This window comes from Drosophila innubila (genome assembly GCF_004354385.1).
Source record: "Drosophila innubila isolate TH190305 chromosome 3R unlocalized genomic scaffold, UK_Dinn_1.0 2_E_3R, whole genome shotgun sequence".
Taxonomy (NCBI): domain Eukaryota; kingdom Metazoa; phylum Arthropoda; class Insecta; order Diptera; family Drosophilidae; genus Drosophila; species Drosophila innubila.
The window spans coordinates 12130435-12150491 of record NW_022995380.1 but is presented as its reverse complement, the minus strand read 5'-3'; the positions used below and the strand labels follow the sequence as shown (position 1 = coordinate 12150491).

The 20057-nt window shown below is 36.2% G+C and overlaps 1 protein-coding gene across 1 annotated transcript in view; it reads left to right on the top strand.

Annotated features, from left to right (window-relative positions):
• Window positions 1-323: 323 nt before the first annotated feature.
• The window catches only part of LOC117789785 (neuroligin-4, Y-linked), a 70313-nt gene continuing 50579 nt past the window's right edge, over window positions 324-20057 (top strand). The window contains exon 1 of the mRNA XM_034628917.1: window positions 324-419. The gene's annotated coding sequence lies outside the window, so the exon portion shown is untranslated. The remainder of the gene's footprint in view (window positions 420-20057) is intronic.

Here is a 20057-nt window from a genome sequence, read left to right as displayed (position 1 = left end):
TGTGAGTGTGTGTGAATTTTTGTGTGCGTGTGTGTTTAACATCACAGGCGCCAATAAGTCGCAACTTCCAAAGGCATTGCCTACATTTCTGCTGTGTATGCCGCAAAAAGTAAATAATAAAATAAATAAATAAATAAATTACGCGCCAAGCAGTGCGGAATTGCGAACGGAGAAGGAGAAGGAGAAAAAGGGAATATAGCGAGTAAATAGAAAGAAATATAAAATATAAAATAAGAAATATTGAAGCAAATTTATTTATCTCAAGTGCTCTGTGTTCAGTGCGAAATCAAAGTGAAGTACCAGACAGTGCAATAAGAGGCTAACTAGAACAGAATTCCAACTGAATTGAAACTGTGCTGCAAACTCGACAGAAGGACTCAGGATCAAGTACTTGAACTCGGAGCACGTCTATAAAAACGGTAATTGAGTCATAAATCATTTATAATTAAAGTGTGCTCGGCTTTTGTTGCTCATTCGCTACGCAGAATTTAACTTGAAATGGCATTTCAGATTCAGATTCGGAATCCGATTCGAATTTGTTGTTCAGCCAAAGTTTTCGAGTATTGCATGGTAATCAGTCATATGGCAAACAACCATTACAAATAAGCCAAGTCAATTGGGGCTAAGACTGATTGATTAGCTGTAGATTTGCTTGGCATCACCTACCTGTCCGATGTCCGATGTACGATGTCGCCTCAATGACGCTTCAAGTGCTTACCCCACAATATCTGGCATGTTGCCCCAACTAGCCACCAATACATTTGCCAAATTGGCAATTTCTTTATGCTATTGTTGTCTATCATGTTTGGTCCGTTTTCACTCATTGTTGACGGCAACGGCACAATTAGTGCACGACTCGTACTTTGACCTGATCTGCGAGTGAACAATGCCCAACCTTTAGTCTCAAGTGCTTGTGTGCGTGCCTCGTGACGTTGTTTTTCACATTCAGCTTTCACCAAACTCATTGACCTGCCTACTTTATTTGGGACAGAGATTGAGATACCTTAACAAAATTTATTTCTCTAAATTCTTTCTAGGAAAATGTTTAATGTCTAAGATTCGTTTTTAATGTGAACAACGGGAAAATTTATTAAATATTTTGGATTTTTGCTTTAATTATCATTTATTTCTCACATTTGCCATATTAATGATGAAATTTTTAATTGTATTTGTACTTTTGAACATATGGTCAAAAATATCATTTATAATAATTTTCAAGTCTTTTTACCTTACAAAAACATAACAAACGAGATAAGTTCCAAATTAATTTCAAACAAAAATCTGTTTCGAGTTGCAATTGTAAAATTTAAATATTTTAATCATTTTGTAAATTATTATTTGGATTTTAATCAAAAAAATATTACAAACCATAAAATAAAAAATAATGCTCAACTATATAAAAAAAAATTTTTTACTGAATGTACACCTAAAACCAGTGCTTTGATTAGGTACATATTTTTGCAATTGAAAAATATTCTCGTTACGTATTTGTATTTTGTGATAGCTATATAAGAGCGAAATATCGTCATGACCACAATAAGAGACATCCATCAAGGAGAATCCAGATATGTAATAGACTTAATGAACCTGAGGTCTCAGTCGACTTTTAATTAAATAATTATTTTTATACGAAAATAATGCGAAGACATTATCAGGCCGAACATAGGATGTGGACCCCGTGGGCGATGACTATTGTTATTATTTGTTAGGGCGGAAATACTCAGTTCAAGCTGGCTGTTTAGTCGCTGTGATTAATAATGCTTAATTGCAAGTATTTGCGAGGCAGTAAATGCCAAGAAAGAGAGCCCGCAGCGAGGCTTTGGTTTGATTGATTACAACATTTTGTCGCACTAATGCCAAAAGCAGCAGCAACAAGAACAGCACTAATCCTCTTGATAAGTTTTGCGTATACTTAACTTAACACTAAAGATTACCGACGCTTAAAGGGCCATGCCACACCATGCTGGGGAACGTCGAGATTCCTGCTCTGCAAATGTCTATACTCACTTGAAGGCTAATCAACAATTAATGAGCAATTAATATGCAATTTAGCGGCGCAACTTTGTTGCCCACTGCACTGAATTCGTGTGTATGTGTGTGTGTTTGTTTGTGAGACACTGTGTGTAATCAGGCGTGTCTTAAATGCATAAATTAATACTTACACAAACTGTCCGTGTGTATATCTTGCCATACACATTACGTATACGCTACGTAAGAAAATGTAATAGATCAATTCAATAAATTTAATATTAACCAAAAACAACAAAAAGCCAGCTGTATTTCTACTTTAACAAATCGTTTTTAATAAAAATTTGTACTCTTTTATATGCATGCACTGTTTTAATAATTTGAATCAATTAAAGCTGCATGTGAAACATAACATGGAATATTTTTGTTTCATGTGTTCAATTTAATTTTATATATATAAAATAAAGTTTGATTATTCACGCGAGCATGGGAAATTGAAAAAATATTTGCATGAAATGTGTTAAAAAAAACTGCATATCTTTTTAGTTTTACTTTTTGAAATATCAAGTAAACAATGTAATTGTTTGCCAATTTGCGTTCACAAAATATAAGGAAAATATATGCGCTGAATTAATTAATTTTTAAAATTGCTCAATCGAATAATGAATAATAAATAACAATGAACCATTTGACATCAAATTAAAAAAAAAATAGTTACGCAATATAATTAAATTAATTTTTATTATTATATTACAGTACAATTAAACTTCTTTTATAAGAGGGTAACTTGAAACTTGATCTCGAAACCACGTGCAGGTGAACATTAAATAACGAAAGCCATAAATCATGGTCATTGGCCTTGTCAGATGGCGAATACAATGGCTTATGCGTAAGGTACACGCAAAACATGTCGGGCCATTGGGAATGCATAGCTAAATAATAGTAGTTAGTTCAAGTTTGCCTGCTTTGTTTTTAATGCTATTAAAAATGAATTAGCAAATATGCGTCACGCTCGACTCGTGTCGTCTAATATAGTTTGGTTCTAGCTAAGCTATAAACATTTTCGGTAAAGCTAATCTCAAATACATTGATTTTTTGTAATGCTGCTCAGTATCCAAAATATTTCACAACTTCCTTAGCATAATAACGAATTAAATTCGCATTTGGCCTCTTGCAGTACTGCAAATTTCATGCTGGTAATGTGCATAATTAAATTAAAGATAATATATGAGTTCATTCGAGCTATCAATGCATCCAACTGTCGCTACTGAATCCTGTACATTAAACCAATTGTTCGCGTTGGGTTTTTTTTGTTTATGGGACAATTAGCAAAGTTTTCATGTTGGTTGTATAAAAAGTGTAGCGTACCTTGCAACGCAGAACAAGGTGCATCCCACATGTGGGCGACGTAAACTGCAGGCTGCTTGTACCATGTAATTGAATATTAATCATACGCCGCCCATGGTCATAACTCATACGACACGTTGGCTCGGGCAGGTAACGAGACTCGTTCAATGCCATAAAGAACTACAAATAAAAATGCTGCTCGATACGAGTATTCGCATCGCAGTACTTGTGTGTGTGTGTGTGTTTGTGCCCTGCAACATTTATGTATGCAACAAGCAAACGGTTGAAAACAAGCACATGCAACAGAAGCAACAGCAACAACAATGACATCTTCTCATGTCAGTGGCTGCTCGAATGGTATGCACAGCTATAAATAAATTTGCTCATATTTCAGCACATGAACAATAATTAAATTCGTTTATATTGCACATGGGAACTGCTAACCATTTGCTTCGGGCCTTATTCCCTCCCCCCTTTTAGTGCTCTACTCGATGTAGTCTTTATAGTTTTTTTTCCGCTTTTTCTCTGTTGACATTTATAATGGAAATGAATGCTGATGCTGCAGTCTGCCTGCTCCATCACAGAACATTTTTTATGCATACCAATTAATTGTTTTTCCTACATGCGCAGCATCAAAAATGTTTTGCAGTTAAGGCAAAAATTATTACACCACACAGTCGTATTTCCGATTCTGAAGTTTATGGCATACTCTCGTTAAAATTCAGCTTGTAACGCACTTTTTTTTTGGGACATTGACAATATTGAAAATTAATTAAGGAGCCATTTGCTCAGTCCATCTGTGCTAATGCCACAAACTTTACTTTTACAGAAAATATTACTTGCATAAAAAATAGTCTGTTTAAATATTATTGTTATTTTTTGTCAGTAAGTTAATCAATGTGCGGATTATAAACGAGTTGCCATAAATATCTAAAAACTTTACTAGGAAACATTTGCTATCAATTTTTTATCGAAAATAAATTATTATTAATTTATGCAATTTACTTAAATTCTGAATCAAAGTTTTTAAATATTTGATGTTTTTTTTTTATTTAAGCTATACCATTTAAAAATATTATATATTGTATATTTTATTTTTTTAATGCTTTATCGAAATCATTTCCTTTTGTACTATTTTGGAAAGTAACTTTATTTTATTTTATTTTGCATATTTTAATAAATGAATATGCATTTGCATTGGCGTCTTAAGCCTGTCGAGTTAATTTAAGCGTTGTGAGAATGAAATGCAGTTGCCTTGTAATTGAGCTCCAGTGGCATCGCACTCATAAATTTTACTGTGGTGGCAATTAAACTGGCAATTCTTTGGCATGCCTTTGTGGAGCCTCGTTTAATTAAATTAAAAAACCCGCAAACACATGATAAATGTTTTATTGTAAATATTATTACTGCTGCGCTTTGGGTATGGCAATAATTTGTATTTTTAATTATAATATCAAAAAGAACACACAGAAACCTATTGATTTAAATGCTACATTGAATTTAATTTGCATGCGTCAGGCATTTCACAAACGCCTCGTCTGCCGCGACAAGTTTTAAATTTCTGACAAGTTGTCAGGGAACTCACAACGCGACACGCCGCTAAACGGCAATAAAGTTGCCGAGCTCGAGAGTGTGAGAATGGCAATGTCGCCAAGGGATCATAAAATACCAATACTCGTACCAAACGTCGGAGCTTTGTCAGCTTCAATTTCAAGCGAAAGACATTTTAAGGCTGACAACTGTTAATAATAAGATCTTAAACTCCCCAAGCAATTCATGCTTTAAAGCAGGAACTCTAATGTGTGCCTTTAGCGTGTGTAATGGTTTCCGTTTCCGTTCATAAATTGGAGAAGCTTCACAGCTTAGTATAAATTTGTCTGCACTCCGGACATTTTTCCTCTTGCTTTCTTTTTCGAAATATTTGATATCAGAATTTTATCTTCATAAGCAACTCTTTTTATTAACTTTTATCATATAAACTTTACTCGGCTTTATAGCTGATGAAATTTAATTAAATCTTAATAATCCTTTTATTTCAAGGCTGAAAACCTCCAAAATTTTGTTATAGGTTCAGTTCGGCGGTTCGAGCCATAGAGCAAGACATCGGTTCGGTTCGCGAATTGGTTTAAGTACCCTCTGAACACAAGGTTTGGGTTCAATCCTTGGTTTAATTTCATACCAAAAATATTTGTATTGTTATATATTTTTCTCTACATTTTGAATTTTATAATTTCTTTTTTTTCAAGAAATAAAATGTTGATGATTTTTAAATAATTTAAAGGGTTCGCTTCATGATCCGGTTCAGCCTGCTTAAGAACCCAAACCGAACCGGTTTTACGAGGCTCGGTTCAGAACCGGTTTGCAGCCTTGTTTTATTTAACAATTTAATTTTTAATCGACATAAACACACACTCAGTCACTATTAAAATGTCGCGGCTTTTGGCACTCATAAATGCTTTAACTGAGTGACACTTGATTCCGTAAGTAACAACAAGGATAACATGCCTGTCTGCCTTCTCCTCGTTGTTTTTCTTCCGCTCACTTCTCCCTCGCACATTGGGTTTCATTTTAAAAAATTTAATTTTGAAATGTCTTAAAATTCTTCACCTCCGCCATGGAGTGCGTTTTGGAGTCTTAAGTTGTGGTTCTAAGTGACTTAGTGACGAGTTAATTCACAAATATTAAAATTCTTAAAAAAAAAAAGTGAGACAATATCAAGGGCTGCCTTACGCATGTCTTGTGGAATGCGACTTCTTGTATGGTAAGCCCAAAAATTCCAACACGTTTAATTGTGTCTGAAGCCTTGACGAACTCCTGGAGTCATAAACAGTGGATAGAAGTTAATTAAGTTAAAATATTTTGTGTATAAATTAATGCAAATGATGAGTAAAGTAATTATTATTTTGGAAAAATAAATAATGATTGAATATTAGCTCCTTTATTTTAATACTAAATATAGAAATAATGTTTAAGCAAAAATATAATTTTAAACAAAATTTAGTAAATATAAATACATTTATACAATTGGAACAGTAATTAGTCTTACAGTTGTTTATAAAAAAAATAAATAGTTCGTTAAAATAAAAGTAGGCGTTGGCTAAAATATTTTTAAGTAAATTATCTTAGCTAAATTTATAAAACAAATTTAACTTAAATGATGAATTTTATTGATCAAATAAAAAAAATACAGTACATGTTATTTTAATTAAACAAGAAAGCTAAAATTTGCTGCCACATGCAAAGCCAAATAACTGTGACCGAAAGCAGCAAAACTAGTAACATGTGGCCACGCCCATGGCGCCCCCAGAATAGCGTCAATCAGAACAGGAAGGCTTTCTTTATATATCTGGCTTATTTATGGCCTCAGTCGAGTTACAGACTTGACGCACTTTCACTTGTGCTAGTGCCTAGGCACTTGCCCCTTATTGTGGCAATAATAAAAGAGATGACGACTATGATATGCATGTGTGGCATAGCCTGAGAGCCGTATGAAGCCAATGAGATTGCCCAAGATAAATGGCATAAGTTGGCGTTGGTGCTGCTTGTCCATGCCAACTAAATGCTTGAACTGCTCAATATCCGTAGAATGAGAGAGCTAGTCACAATAGCAACACTTGATTTATGTTTATTATGTTTGCCTGTCAATACGAGTATTACGCCTGGGCTCAGATCGGGGAGGGGTTGTCTTTTGAGCCTGTCGTTGGTTGGTTTATTGGAAGACAATGGCGTTGACAGGCTCAGCAAGAAAAGAATTATGGCCATGTTGCAAAATACCAAAATGGCAATTAATATTCGCTGATGCTCTGACTATTTATACAGCTATGCAAAAATCATTCGTGCTTACAATCACACATTCATTTATTCATTCGTTTTGAATATTCAAGTGTGCTACGGAGGCTTTTGTCTGTGCCACAACCTTGAAATGAGCGCATTCTACTCACTTGCTACTCATTGAGTATAGTCATGATTAATTGAAAATAAACCCAGTCGGCAACAATGAGTACATCATCATCATTCAACAACAATATCAACAACAAACGCAAAAAATATCCGTACTCATGCCAACTATTAATATCCATTTGTGTAATGCCAAACAATGCAAATGCACACAGAGACAGAGGAAATGAAACTTTTTTGCCGCATGCAACGGCATTGAAGACTGAATAGTGAATGGTAACTATGTGTAGAGTGGAGGATAAAACAGAACTGAGAACTCACCCACAAATACACACACACACACACACGTGTGGCAATAATTTTTCACTGAATGAATTCTCGGGCATTGTTGCACATGAATTTCCATAATTACTAAAAACTTTCAGTCAGGCTTTTCGGGCGACTCTCAAATATGAACTCAGCCTTGAATTCACAACACAAATTTAAAGCTGCTTTTGTGAAAATGTGTGTATGTATGTGTGACAGCAACGCGTCGTATGCGCAATTTTTATGCAAATACGCAAACAATATACACAACGGATCACCAAACAAACCCGAAACCATATCCGTGTTCCGATGTTTCCTCTTATAACAGCATGAGTGATTTTTTCTCTCTCATTCTCTGTATTGTGTGTAGGTTGGTTTTCCTTAATGGTCGACGGCATCGGAGTGTGAAAAAGCGAGCTTTAAATAAATTAAATATAATATGAATGTGCCTTAAGGAGTCCGACACTGAACTGCCATGATTTGAGTAAACGGTTTGATTTTAAATGAATTCCGTGTGAATCAAATCAGAACCTCACAGCGCCATACTAGGTATATGATTTGTCAATAACACTCGATATCGAATAATCAGTTTAATATCATTTTAATGTAAATTTCAAGCTAATTTCATTTGAAATTCAACTAACAGTACCATTTTGTGAATTGAATTTACTTTGATCTGGTGAGCTTAAATCCGATACAGTAATGCCAAAGTATTAAAATACATTTTATTAAAAGCGCTAAGCGGTTGTGCTCATTGAATTTAACCAATACGTTATATTCAATAAGTTTTTCTATTTATTTACTTACATGAGCTACGAAACAATACTTATTTTTATAATTCAAAAATAACAATTACACGTTTAACTTTTAAAATAAATAGGTATTTAAAATAGCTTACAAGAAATCTAATAGTTTCCCAAAGAACTGTATTGTATGATACGAGTAGGTTAAATTCTTTATTAACTCAACACCATATATCTTATAGGAGAACTGTGTTCGTTTTTTTATATTTTTGACTGAGTGCCTCGTCAGAAATAACAAACGAAGTAACAGCCAGCTGATGTTCATTGTCAAAAACGCATCATCCGAATCAGAGAATCAACTGCAAGAAAGGCCGAAACTGAGAGGGAAACAGTGCTAATTTGTTTTTGCACTTGTTGTCTTTTGTTTTTGTGTCTCGGTCAGCTGCCAAAAAGTAAAGGACAGCGACTGAGCCACAGAGAACAGACGGCATGTCAATCAAGCCAGCGCTTGTGAAAAAAAAAGAACAGAAAATACAAAAAGGAAACAAGTAAATAGGAGAGCAGAAGCAAAAAAACAACTGTGAACAGAAATGTCTTTATTCGGCAGTGACACACACAGACATAGACTAGTGAAAGAGAGACACTGTACGTAAGGGAGGGAGGTGGAATTGAAGGAGAGAAGAAATTGTCAGCCCTGTGGGCTGTGCTATGAAAACAAAATTAATGTCAGCTGGCGACCCAACAATGATGATACCCCCCGCATGTCATCTTTCCTCTTTCCCTCTTTGAGGCCTCAGTGGCATGTAACAGCTTTCTTTCATCAAAGCGAATTTAGTTTTGCACATTTTTTTTTGTTTTTGTCTTTTTTTGCCGTTGCGTCGACCTTGTTAATGACAAACAATATGCATAGTTTTTGCAGCTGGCTTGTTTCATTTGTTTCATGTGCCATTTTGTTTCGTGAAATGGTCGCTCGGAGGGGCTCGGCACATTCACAACATCAACAACAACATCAGGCGTGCTAGAAAGTTGCAGGCCTTGCTGCCACAAGCCCAAAGCCCCACTTGCCACAGCCTCTCACCGTATCTGCTTGTTGTCTGCTCCCATTTAATGTTGAGCAATAAAAAACGAAGCCGCTTTGCAGGCGGCGGCAACTGGCGAGCTGGCAACAGCGGCAATATAAATAGGAAAACATTATAAACAAACTGTGTCCGAGTTCGAGTTCGAGTCCGACTCCGGCAAGGTGGGGACAAGGAGGCTTGATGTAACCCCATTGCCTAGTTTGTTCGCCCAACGGAAATGTCAACAAGAGCAGGAAGAAGACGCAGAGAGAAAAAGGAGAAAGATGTGGAGGAACGTTTGCAACTTGTTCATTTTTTTTTATAGCTTACACATTATGCAAAATTTCGTTGTGAGTTTTATTGGCGTAACAAAAATGTTTTTAATACGCAATGGTCTGGAACCGGAGTGATAAGCTTGAATTATATATCTTCCTCTCTCTCTTTCTTCCACACACTCTCTCATTGTCTCTTTCATATGTAGACAGTTGGGATTTTTTTACTGAGTCCCTGGACAACGGTTTGGGTTGTTCTCCACTGCACTATTTGATGTTGGCAAATTTATTTCTAAATGTGGGTCACTTGGAGCTGTTGATTGAGTTTTGCATGGACTGTGGTCACTTTTGGGCCAAAAGCAACCCTGCCCAACCCTGTCCAAATACCTTGGATGCGAATGAAGCTCAGCAAGGGGAAGAGCACAGAATACAAGTAAAAATTGCTAAAATTCCCAGCAAGTGTGTGTTGTGTTTGGAGTATAAATGTTTGTGTGTTCGGTCAGCACGTATTCTGTTTAACTTGTTGTTTTTGTTTGCGTTTGGAAGAGAACCAAATAAAATACCCGAAAATGTGTGAGCATTTAAGCCAAATAGTCAAGGCTGAGAATGAGTTAGTAGCCTATGCGATTTTAACAATGTTTATTGTTTAATTTTATTGTAGGTATAATATTTAAATAATCATTTAAACGTTATTTATTTATACAATAATCTATTATATACCGAGTACATTAGCATATACAAAATTGGAAAATAATTTCTACACACATAGAGAAATACAGAGAGAGTGTAAAATAAATAGTCATATGCACATCTGGGCAAACAAAAAATGCAATTAAATGTTTCGTGGAATACTGTGCTGTTTCTTAAGTTGTGCATTTTGCCAGTGCCGTAATTTCATTGCATTCAATTACATTTTGTGCAACAATAAAATCCTTGAACTTTTGAGTTAGTGTTGGGCTCCAAAGCACTTGGTCTGACCCACTTGAGAAATGCTTGAGCGGCCCAGGCTCTTGAAAATGAGTCTCCAAGGAGCGCGGATGGCGTCACGAGTCCTTGTTTCTGCCTTGGTCGCTGCCTCCGTCGCTGTGGCATGTCCTTCTTGTGCGCCATTTTATAATAATTGCAAGTGAGACCGCCAAAAAAAAAAAAAAATTGAATAAAGTTACATAAATGCGACCCTTAACAACAGTATTTCAAGCCAACACAATTTTGGCTTTCCATTTAAACTGCGGGTGGCAATTTGATAAACGGGGGCGTGGCTTGGGCGGCTACATGCTTTTTACGTGTAGTAATTATGTAAGTGGAAAACTGAATTGGACTGCGAGCAATAGCAATATAAACATTTTTTAAACATCATTTATTTTAGAACATTTCAAGCGCGCTTCACTCTATTCAGAATCTGAGATAGTTTATCTAATAAAATACTTAAATGCTTTAAAGCATTCTAGTCATGTGAGGTACTTAAAGCTTAACATTTAAAAGTTGATGATTTGACAACCAAGCTGGGGAATATTCAGGTCCATTAGTTCAGGATGTATTGGTTTTTTTTGGGTTGATAGTGCTGATAGCAACTGAGAGTGAGAAAGAATCTGCCTTTGTGTGCGTGACTTGATATTGAGGCATTACAAATGCCGTGGACAGTATTACATCAGGCCGAAAACACAGCAGACCACGGCACAGCGGTCGTTCCGTTGTTTGGCACATGTAAAATGCCAAAAACTTTGAAAAGGAGCAAACGCGATAGAAATCAACTTGAAAAATGAAGCGAGCAAAGCAAACAATAAGTCCAGGCAAACAACACACACAGCAGGAATTTTTCCCCGGCCACGCGGGCGTATACTTGACGTTAGTTTTACTCGGGAAATTTTACAGCACGAATTTTGACAGGCTGAGAGACAAAGTAGAGCCGGCAAATGCTTTGAGGATACGAAAACAGGAAACAGGTAATAAAAAAGCACCAACTTGAGAAGGGACTATGTGTATAGGGAATGCACAGAATAGATCGTAAGCCATAACAAATGTTGAGCCATGCGTCACTCATACGCCATGTAACACAGCCAGGTGCCAGGTGCCAGCTGCCAGGCTGTGTGCAGTGCAGCTCGTCCTGTCTTTTGCTGTGTGGCATGTCATGTGTGTACTCGAAATGAATGTCCTCCAGCAAATTGCCAACGTTGACGCGTATCCCGAGTCCCGAGTCCGACGAGTAGAAAATTCAATAAAAACAAATTGATTGCTCTGAAGGATTTGAGTGTGTGCTGCCAAAAAAGGTAAACAGCAGGCAGAACGGGACTATGTTTTTATCTGCAGCTTTATGCTAAGTGCCACATGAAAGATTGTCAGCGTGTAGGCGACATATAACCAGAGGCAGCTTCCATCTGGCAGGACACGTAGTCAAGATCAATAGCTGCCAAAAACCTAAACCTCACCTTGGCAATGAGACGGACTCGCTTAGTTAGTCGACAGACAGGATTAATGCTAGCTCATTTGACTGCGCCTCGACGGCTGCTTAAATTGACATCTTGATAGCGTTGAAGCCGAACATAGTAAGCCTTACTTTCCGCTTTATTTATATCTATATCTACATATGTATATATCGCTTGCTCACACGCAGAGTCCTGCCATAAATTCGCCAATTCACTGAGCGGCCCAAAAAGGTGCTACTCACGCGTAATTCCGTTTTGGGTAGCGTCTTTGGTATTTTGTGTGGATTTATGTGTAGGCCAAGTTGATTTCTCTATTGGCCTTGGCATGTGCGTGGTCATCCAAGCGGCCTGTTGACTTTGCGTTGGAGCGCATAAAACACATTAAAATCCTTTTTATGACCAACATAAAAGTCAATTCCCAAAAGGCAGCACCGAAAGGTGCGCTCTCCCCACAGACAAATTATTTGCCAGTGCATTAAAAAATCATGCCATCTCAAGCTGTTGAAGAATTTGTTTTAGTGCTGCCGCTGCAAATTTTTCGACTACATTTTGGATGGATTCTTGGCAACCTAAAAAATTTAATGTGTACTTTCTGCGATTCTTATTTAAGAGGAGCGACCTTAGGATATTTAAAAAAAAAAGCTTCTTTAAGAACCAACCAAATTATATTTAATTATATAACTTATTAACAATTTCAAGGGTATTTAGTGGGAAATCTGATTCATTTGTATATTTTTTCTTAACGCAGAAATTGGACAATGAAAATAATAAGTTAATTATACTCATTTGTTTTAAGAGTTGTATTTAAAGAAAGTGCCTTATTGGAAAGTGATTTAAATAAAAAAATCATATTAACACAAAGATCATATAAAATCGAGAATTTTTGCTGAGACTTGGAATAAATTGTAAAATATATTAATAAGAAGTAAATAAGTAAAAAAATGTGCATAAATTTAAATAATTTCTTTTCTGTTTCTCAAACATAATCTTGAAATCGTTATGCTTTATCATTTGTAGCCCAGCATCCCTAGCAGCTTATCGCCTCAGGCTTTTCTATTTTCGACATTTGCTGTCCCGATAAGTATACTAAGAGCTTTCAAAGTCCTTGGCACGCTTCCAAATCCCAGGCGCAGGCTACACAATTAGATGGCCCAGCGACACTTTAACCCAAAAATAACCCAATTCACACACACACACACACACACACACACACACAGCTTACACATATACTGAATGACAGCCAAAGGCATGCGGCAACCATAAAAATCCATGCAAACATTATTTAAATGCGCCCGAAAATATGCTATACGAAAAAATAAGGCAAAAGAAAAACAAAAATGGAACATCCCGGCATCGAGGCACAAAACGAAAATCAAAAATCAAATAAATGGCAATTTAATACACTCAACATGCCATTTTATTGTTTTTGTATATAACAAATGTTGTTGCTGTTGCTCTTGATATTGTTGTTGTTGCTTCCGTTGTTATTCTTTTCAAATTGTTATTGAAACAACATAAATTTGCCGCTCGACGTGTGTTCGCCAATACTTATTTGAATAAAGCGCCTACACAACGACAACAGCAAAACTTGCCTACAACAATATCAACACACACGCACACACAGACACAGCATTAGAAGGAACAACAACAACAGCGAGTAAGAAAAACAATTGTTGTGGATTTGGCAACACATTCCAAAGGGTTTTTGTGCAGCATAAAACAAATTTCAATAAAAACGCGCTAAAAATTTGTTGCTATATATATATGAGAGTATATGTGTGTTGACAGGCGCCTGTATATTTTGTTGTGCGCAATTGTGTGCGTGTCAGAGAGCTGCATTGGGTATGTTCGAGTATGATCGAACATGTGTGCAGAAAATTCAACCAAATCAACTCAACCACTCGGGCGCAGCGTGTTCGATCAGGTTCCGCGCGTCTCTGTTTACGATCGAGTATCGAGCGTGATTGTTTGTTTACGAACTACTCAACCGGATTGAGGTTCGTTTGTGACGAAACCCAAAGCCACGTTTTGGTTTGGGTATGCTTCGAACTTGGGTAGGTATGGGTATGGGTGTGAAAACATGTGTCGGTTTTGGGTATCTAAATGGGTATGGGTATGGGTATGCGAATGAGTGTCGGCGTTTGGGTATGCAATCAGGTATGGGTATGGGTATGAGCATGGGTATCGGTTTTGGGTATCTAAATGGGTATGGGTATGGGTATGAGCTTGAGTGCCTGTGCTTAACAAGAGTGCGACAGAGCGCAATAGCGAGCACGCGCGGCGTTTACTTTTACACTAAAATGTGTATGTGAAAGAAATAGTATGTATTGTACAGGTCTAAGAAAAGATAAAATTTTACTTTTGCTTGAATAAGTATAACTTTTAGGATTAGGTAAATAAAATTTACAACTATAGTTTCGTCAATAATTTTAAATAAACCTTAAAATTAACTTCTAGAAATAAGTTAATAATAATTAGTTTCCTTCGTTTAATTTACTTAAAAAATGCAGTCAGTAAAATACTTTAAGCATAAGTTCATTTTAAAAAAGCAAAAATAATATTTATTATTAATAACACGTTGTTTTTTATTATTTTCAAAATAAAGTAATTCATATATTTTCAATTATTATTTCTTTGTCATAAAATTTATTTTGCTATTCAATAATAATTTTAATACCAACTAACTAACAAGAGTACAAAAAAAAAAAACATACGCGTATGTATGTATACGCTTGCAAGCCTGCATAACCAAACGCAGGCAACCATGCGCACAGAAATACTCATACCCATACCCATACCCATTTAGATACTCAAAACCGAAACCCATGCTCATACCCATACCCATACCTGATTGCATACCCAAAAGCCGACACTCATTCGCATACCCATACCCATACCCATTTAGATACCCAAAACCGCTACCCTTGCTCATACCCATACCTGATCGTTTGAACAAAATGAGTAAGCATCAAATCAAGTCAGCCTGCCGGTTCGGTCAATGCTCGTGGTTGAACAAAAACAAACGAACACAAACGGTCATGAACACAAACTGGCAATGTGTTCGAACTGAGCGAACGAGCCGAGCGCTCAGTTCGAACGGTCCGCTCCTGTCGCTTAACCAAAGCAAAAAAATCATAACGGGTTCGAGTCAATGTTTGAGTATGATCGAACATTTCATACCCGTTGCAGTTCTCTGGTGCGTGTGTAAAATGTTATCGGTAAGCCGACGAAAATGAAATAAAAAATCAGGCGACCAGCCGCGATCGCAAATGCGATAGCGGCCAACAACAACAAAAGCTGTTATCCATACGCACAACAAAACACAAACACACACATACAAAAATACATTCGGACTCTTGCTCACACGCAATGTCACAGTGCATTTTGTATAGCATATTTACTTGCGCGAGCGTAGCTGCGATTTACATTTACATTTACGTTTACAGTGCGAGCAGCCAATTTGGTTTATTTAATTTTGGTCAGTCGTAAATCTGAGCAATCAACGGCATAGCACTGACAAAAGGCAAACACAGTTCACGTACAATCAATTAACATCAATTAAGGAGCGCAATGAGGCGACTGAGGCGGCAGCTGTAAATGCGGGTAAATTCTGTTTTTGGCTGTCGACTGTCCGATTGTCTGACTGTCTGCCTGTCTGACTGTCTGCCCCGCACATTTGGCTGGCTGCATCTGCACCTCGATATGAGTGACGCGTGGAAGTTGCACTTCCGCTCATGTGTCAAAGTTTAGTTACTCTTTGTCCCCACTGTCTGGACCAACATATCAGCTGCGCGTTGATGCTGCGATTGCTGGTTTGGACCAACTTTATGCCTGTCAAGTGGTAATGCAAATGATGTCTAATTAATTGCAAATTAGCAAATGTTGTCTGTGGCAAAAGTTGCTAAAGCCTTCTTCCAAGTTGTTCCCACAGATAATGAGTTAATGAGTTTGCTAAACTAATTAGTTCGACGGAAGTTCCGTTTCTCAGTTGAACTTGTCACATTTCAAATAAACGAATAGCATCAGATTTAAGCAATATAACGTAATATTGAAGGATTTCTACTCGTACTCATAAAACAATAAAGTTTTTGCTTTTATTATTTGGACTTAAATCTTCAGTGCTAACCCCATCGGGTCTGTCCGCTAATAAAACATTGAGTTGGCACAGCTGTCAAAGCTGCTAACTCAATATGAGCTGAGTTCAGCTTCATACAGCATAAAGTCATAAAAACAACAATAACTATCGTTTGCTATATATATGTATTGGGCAACGGGCCTAAAATGCGACATGCGTGTGGAAATCGGGCCAGGGCCATGGCCCAAACACACTCAGTGCTATCGATATCGACATAAAATACTTGCGCTTCAATGTGAACAATAATTTTGGAAATTTATTGCTTAACTTCAGCATATCGCAATGAAATTTTACGCACTACTTGCTGCAACAAAATCGCAGAAGCAGGCAAACTTTTACAATAAGCCAGAAACTGAATAAAACGAAGTAAAAGGGCCAATACAGTGGGTCACATTTGATGATACAATCCATTCGTCGTTTCAAACTGTGGCACTAAACCACAACAAAGTTATGTGTTGTTTTCCGCCAAGGACCAGGAACACCTCCAAAACCATCTTCCATAAAACTGGGCGTTCAGCTTTTATGTGCATTCTTTTGACTAATTTATTTATACGACTCATTTTACCCTTTACGAGTATGTCGAATTTCTATTTAATTTTACTAAACTAATATATGCTCTCACTCGCATTTTAATTATGACATTTTTGCTTTGCTTTTCATTTTGTCGCATCAAATTTGTAATTAAAATTGTTTGTTTTCGGTCTCATGAATATTTATCATATCATCATGGATAAGTTTCATAAGAATTGTTTGCATTGCAATAATCGCTTTTCGCAAAATTGATTAATAAAATTAGCGCTATCGTTTTAATTAATATTATTCTTTGCTAAATAAAATATTTCATATATTCAGCATAGTTCAGCTATGTCAAAGAGAACTCAAAAAAAAACAAGAATATTAACACCAAGCACATCATGATGTATAACATTGATTATTCAAATAATTATATAATGAAATTAAGCAATTTCTTAATTTATTCAATCAGTGTTCAAACAACACGGCCTTAAAGGAACAACAAATCAATTAACTTGCTGTGTACGTTGTGTATTTGCTAAATATTGGGATTATATTTAACAAGAAATTTATCTTCACAAATACAAGTCCACATCTTAGCCATTGACATTTGAAATGGACTTTTTATATTAGATTGATTAGCTGAAGTGCTTTTTATAATTTTCCAATAACTTGAAATGTCACTCTAAAATAAAATATTTAGGTGCCAGTGTTTGTTAATGGAATATGTAAATAGTTCAAGGAAATGCTTGTTTCTTAGACTGTTTATTTATTTATATATTCGATTAGATTTATCAGCGCGTTAAGTGAATTTTTCTTAAATGAAATTGTGTATTTACTTTTTTAATGATTTCGGTTTTAATATTTTGCACACTGTTAGCTCCCAGCACTGTTAAGATTTTATAACTTGGCCCAAATGTGGCAATGGTTTGAGGACAACAGAAATTTCATGTGTTTATGTTATGAGCACTTAATGAAGCCACAGGCATTTTCGGATGGCTGCCGCATAAAATCAGACGCCCACTGTTTGTAGCCAAAGCGCCCATCTGCTGTCGGTTTATTAGCCAATTTAAGGAACAGGCACTGACAGACAGCTTCACACAGTACACTCTACACTCATACCATAATGCGGGCTCTTCAGATGTGGTGCGTTTTATGTGCTGCGATGAATTCTGGCGGCACTTTTTTGGGCTGTCATTCGCTTAATGACTTAACCACTCACACACATTCACACATACAGACATACACACATACATTCAAGCACAAGGACATACCGAGAGGATGGTTGGCACGCCCACAAAAGTGCAACCCTGGAGATGGAGGCAAGGATGTGTCCCCACTCTGGTCTGCAGTTAAAACAGTGACAAGTGCTGTTAAAGTGTTTTTGACTTTGGTTTCAGTTTTTGCCGCAGCATCTCGTGTGTCTGTCTGTTGCTGTCTTCTCGGCAATCACAGCTTTTGTCTGGCAGCACATTAATTATACGACTCGTTGACCGCACTATTAGTGTGCCAATTTAGCTTGAAAATGTACAAAACTTTGTCATACTTAACGCTTACTTTATGTAGCTTCAGTCTGGACTGGAATTTTGCTACTTGGCCAAACTAAAGAAGACAATCAAATTTTAATCAGGAAATTTATTATTGTAGTCTAAAAAAGTCTCCTTTATTTTCAGGGATGTGCACTTGACAGTTACTTATCAGACTGCGCCTTTGATTCAATCAAAGGTACTTAATAATTGCAAATTATTGTTAATTTTGATCATTTTGCGTTTGCCACAGCAATGGCAAATATGTTGGTCCAAATATTGGACATAAGAAATAAAACCACAAGACTCTATAAGCTGCACGGACAGTTGCCAAATGCAAATTAGTTGGTCAACATAATATGCAGCCACATTTCATGCATGCCTGGCATTTTCTGAAATACTAACAAACTGATACAACAATGCATCCAACCAAAGACATCTGATAATGCAAAATTCAAAACCGCAGCTGCAACTGCAACAACAACTGCATCCAGATGCTTTTTGCGGTTGGCTGATGCTTTTGGTTAGCTTTGCAATTTCAACTCAATTCTTGCTTAATGCGAATAAACTTTATACTAATACACTGCCATATAGTATCTCAATTTCAACAGGAAGTTTGCTTGACAAAATATAAATATAATTAAAATTAGACTTTTAAGAAAACGTGATCACGAAATTGTATATTGGCTTTTAAAAGCTCTTATTGAAATAATATACAAACAATAATATGAATATTAAGTTTGAGCATATTAATTCTATCTTAATTGAAAATTCCGAAATAGTTGAATATCTTTTACTTTACCCAGAAGAACTAGAAAAAATTATTCAATAAAATAATAATAATTTCATAAGTTTTTTGGTCGTATTGATTAAGGAATAAATTATTTTCTGACTGCAATAAAAAAGATAATTTTACATTTAAAAACATTAGCAAAAACTCAATTATTTTAAATGTACATAAGGCCCATAACATTTATTTAATCGCCCTTGTTTAAATGCACACAAATTACGTATAGTATAAGTGTGTGTATTTACATACCTACATATGTATGTATTGGGCAATGTATATATATTCTATGCATACATAACTGACCAAATATTTGCTTTACTTAGAATAATGTTTCAAAGACAGCATTTCGCACTTTGGGCTCACTTGGTTATTCCATTATAAGCATGCGTAATATCATTTATTATTATTGAATAATTGAATAAGCAAAGCGAACACAATATATGTGTATGTGGTCATATACTCATACTCACTCTCATACTCATACATATTAATATGTATGCATGTGCTGAAGCAGCTAAATTTATAATGCATTGCGGTTGCCATGGCTGCCTCTGTTGCCCCAGCTACGATTGTGGCTAATGAGGCTGCCTGTTTGTGGTGACCTCATCCCTAAAGATGTTCCTTTGTTCACACGTGTCTTACACCTGAACCACATTCTGCACCTGGGACTTGGACACTGGTTGGTTTATGCAACGCAACTGGGGACTGTGTCAAGTAAGCTCTGAAAAGATTCCTTTTCATTAGAGTGCAGAATTTTCGATACAAAACAGAAGCTAATGCTACAGGCGAGTTAATGTCTGTTCATATGTCTATTGTAATAATTCATAGCTGACTATACTCGTATGTATCTTTTACTATTTATGAACTGTCGCACACACATAAAATGCATATCTCCATATAATTGAATATTTAAGTTGTGTGTATGTGGGATAAGTTTATTTTTAAATGCCTTTAGCTTAATTCTGCAAGTAGAAACACAGCTGTCAGTATGTGCAATGGAATAATTTACATAGTTGCAGTTAAGCTTTCAATGTTATTATAATGAAGTTCATTTTCAACTTAGTTGAGCAGATTATTAG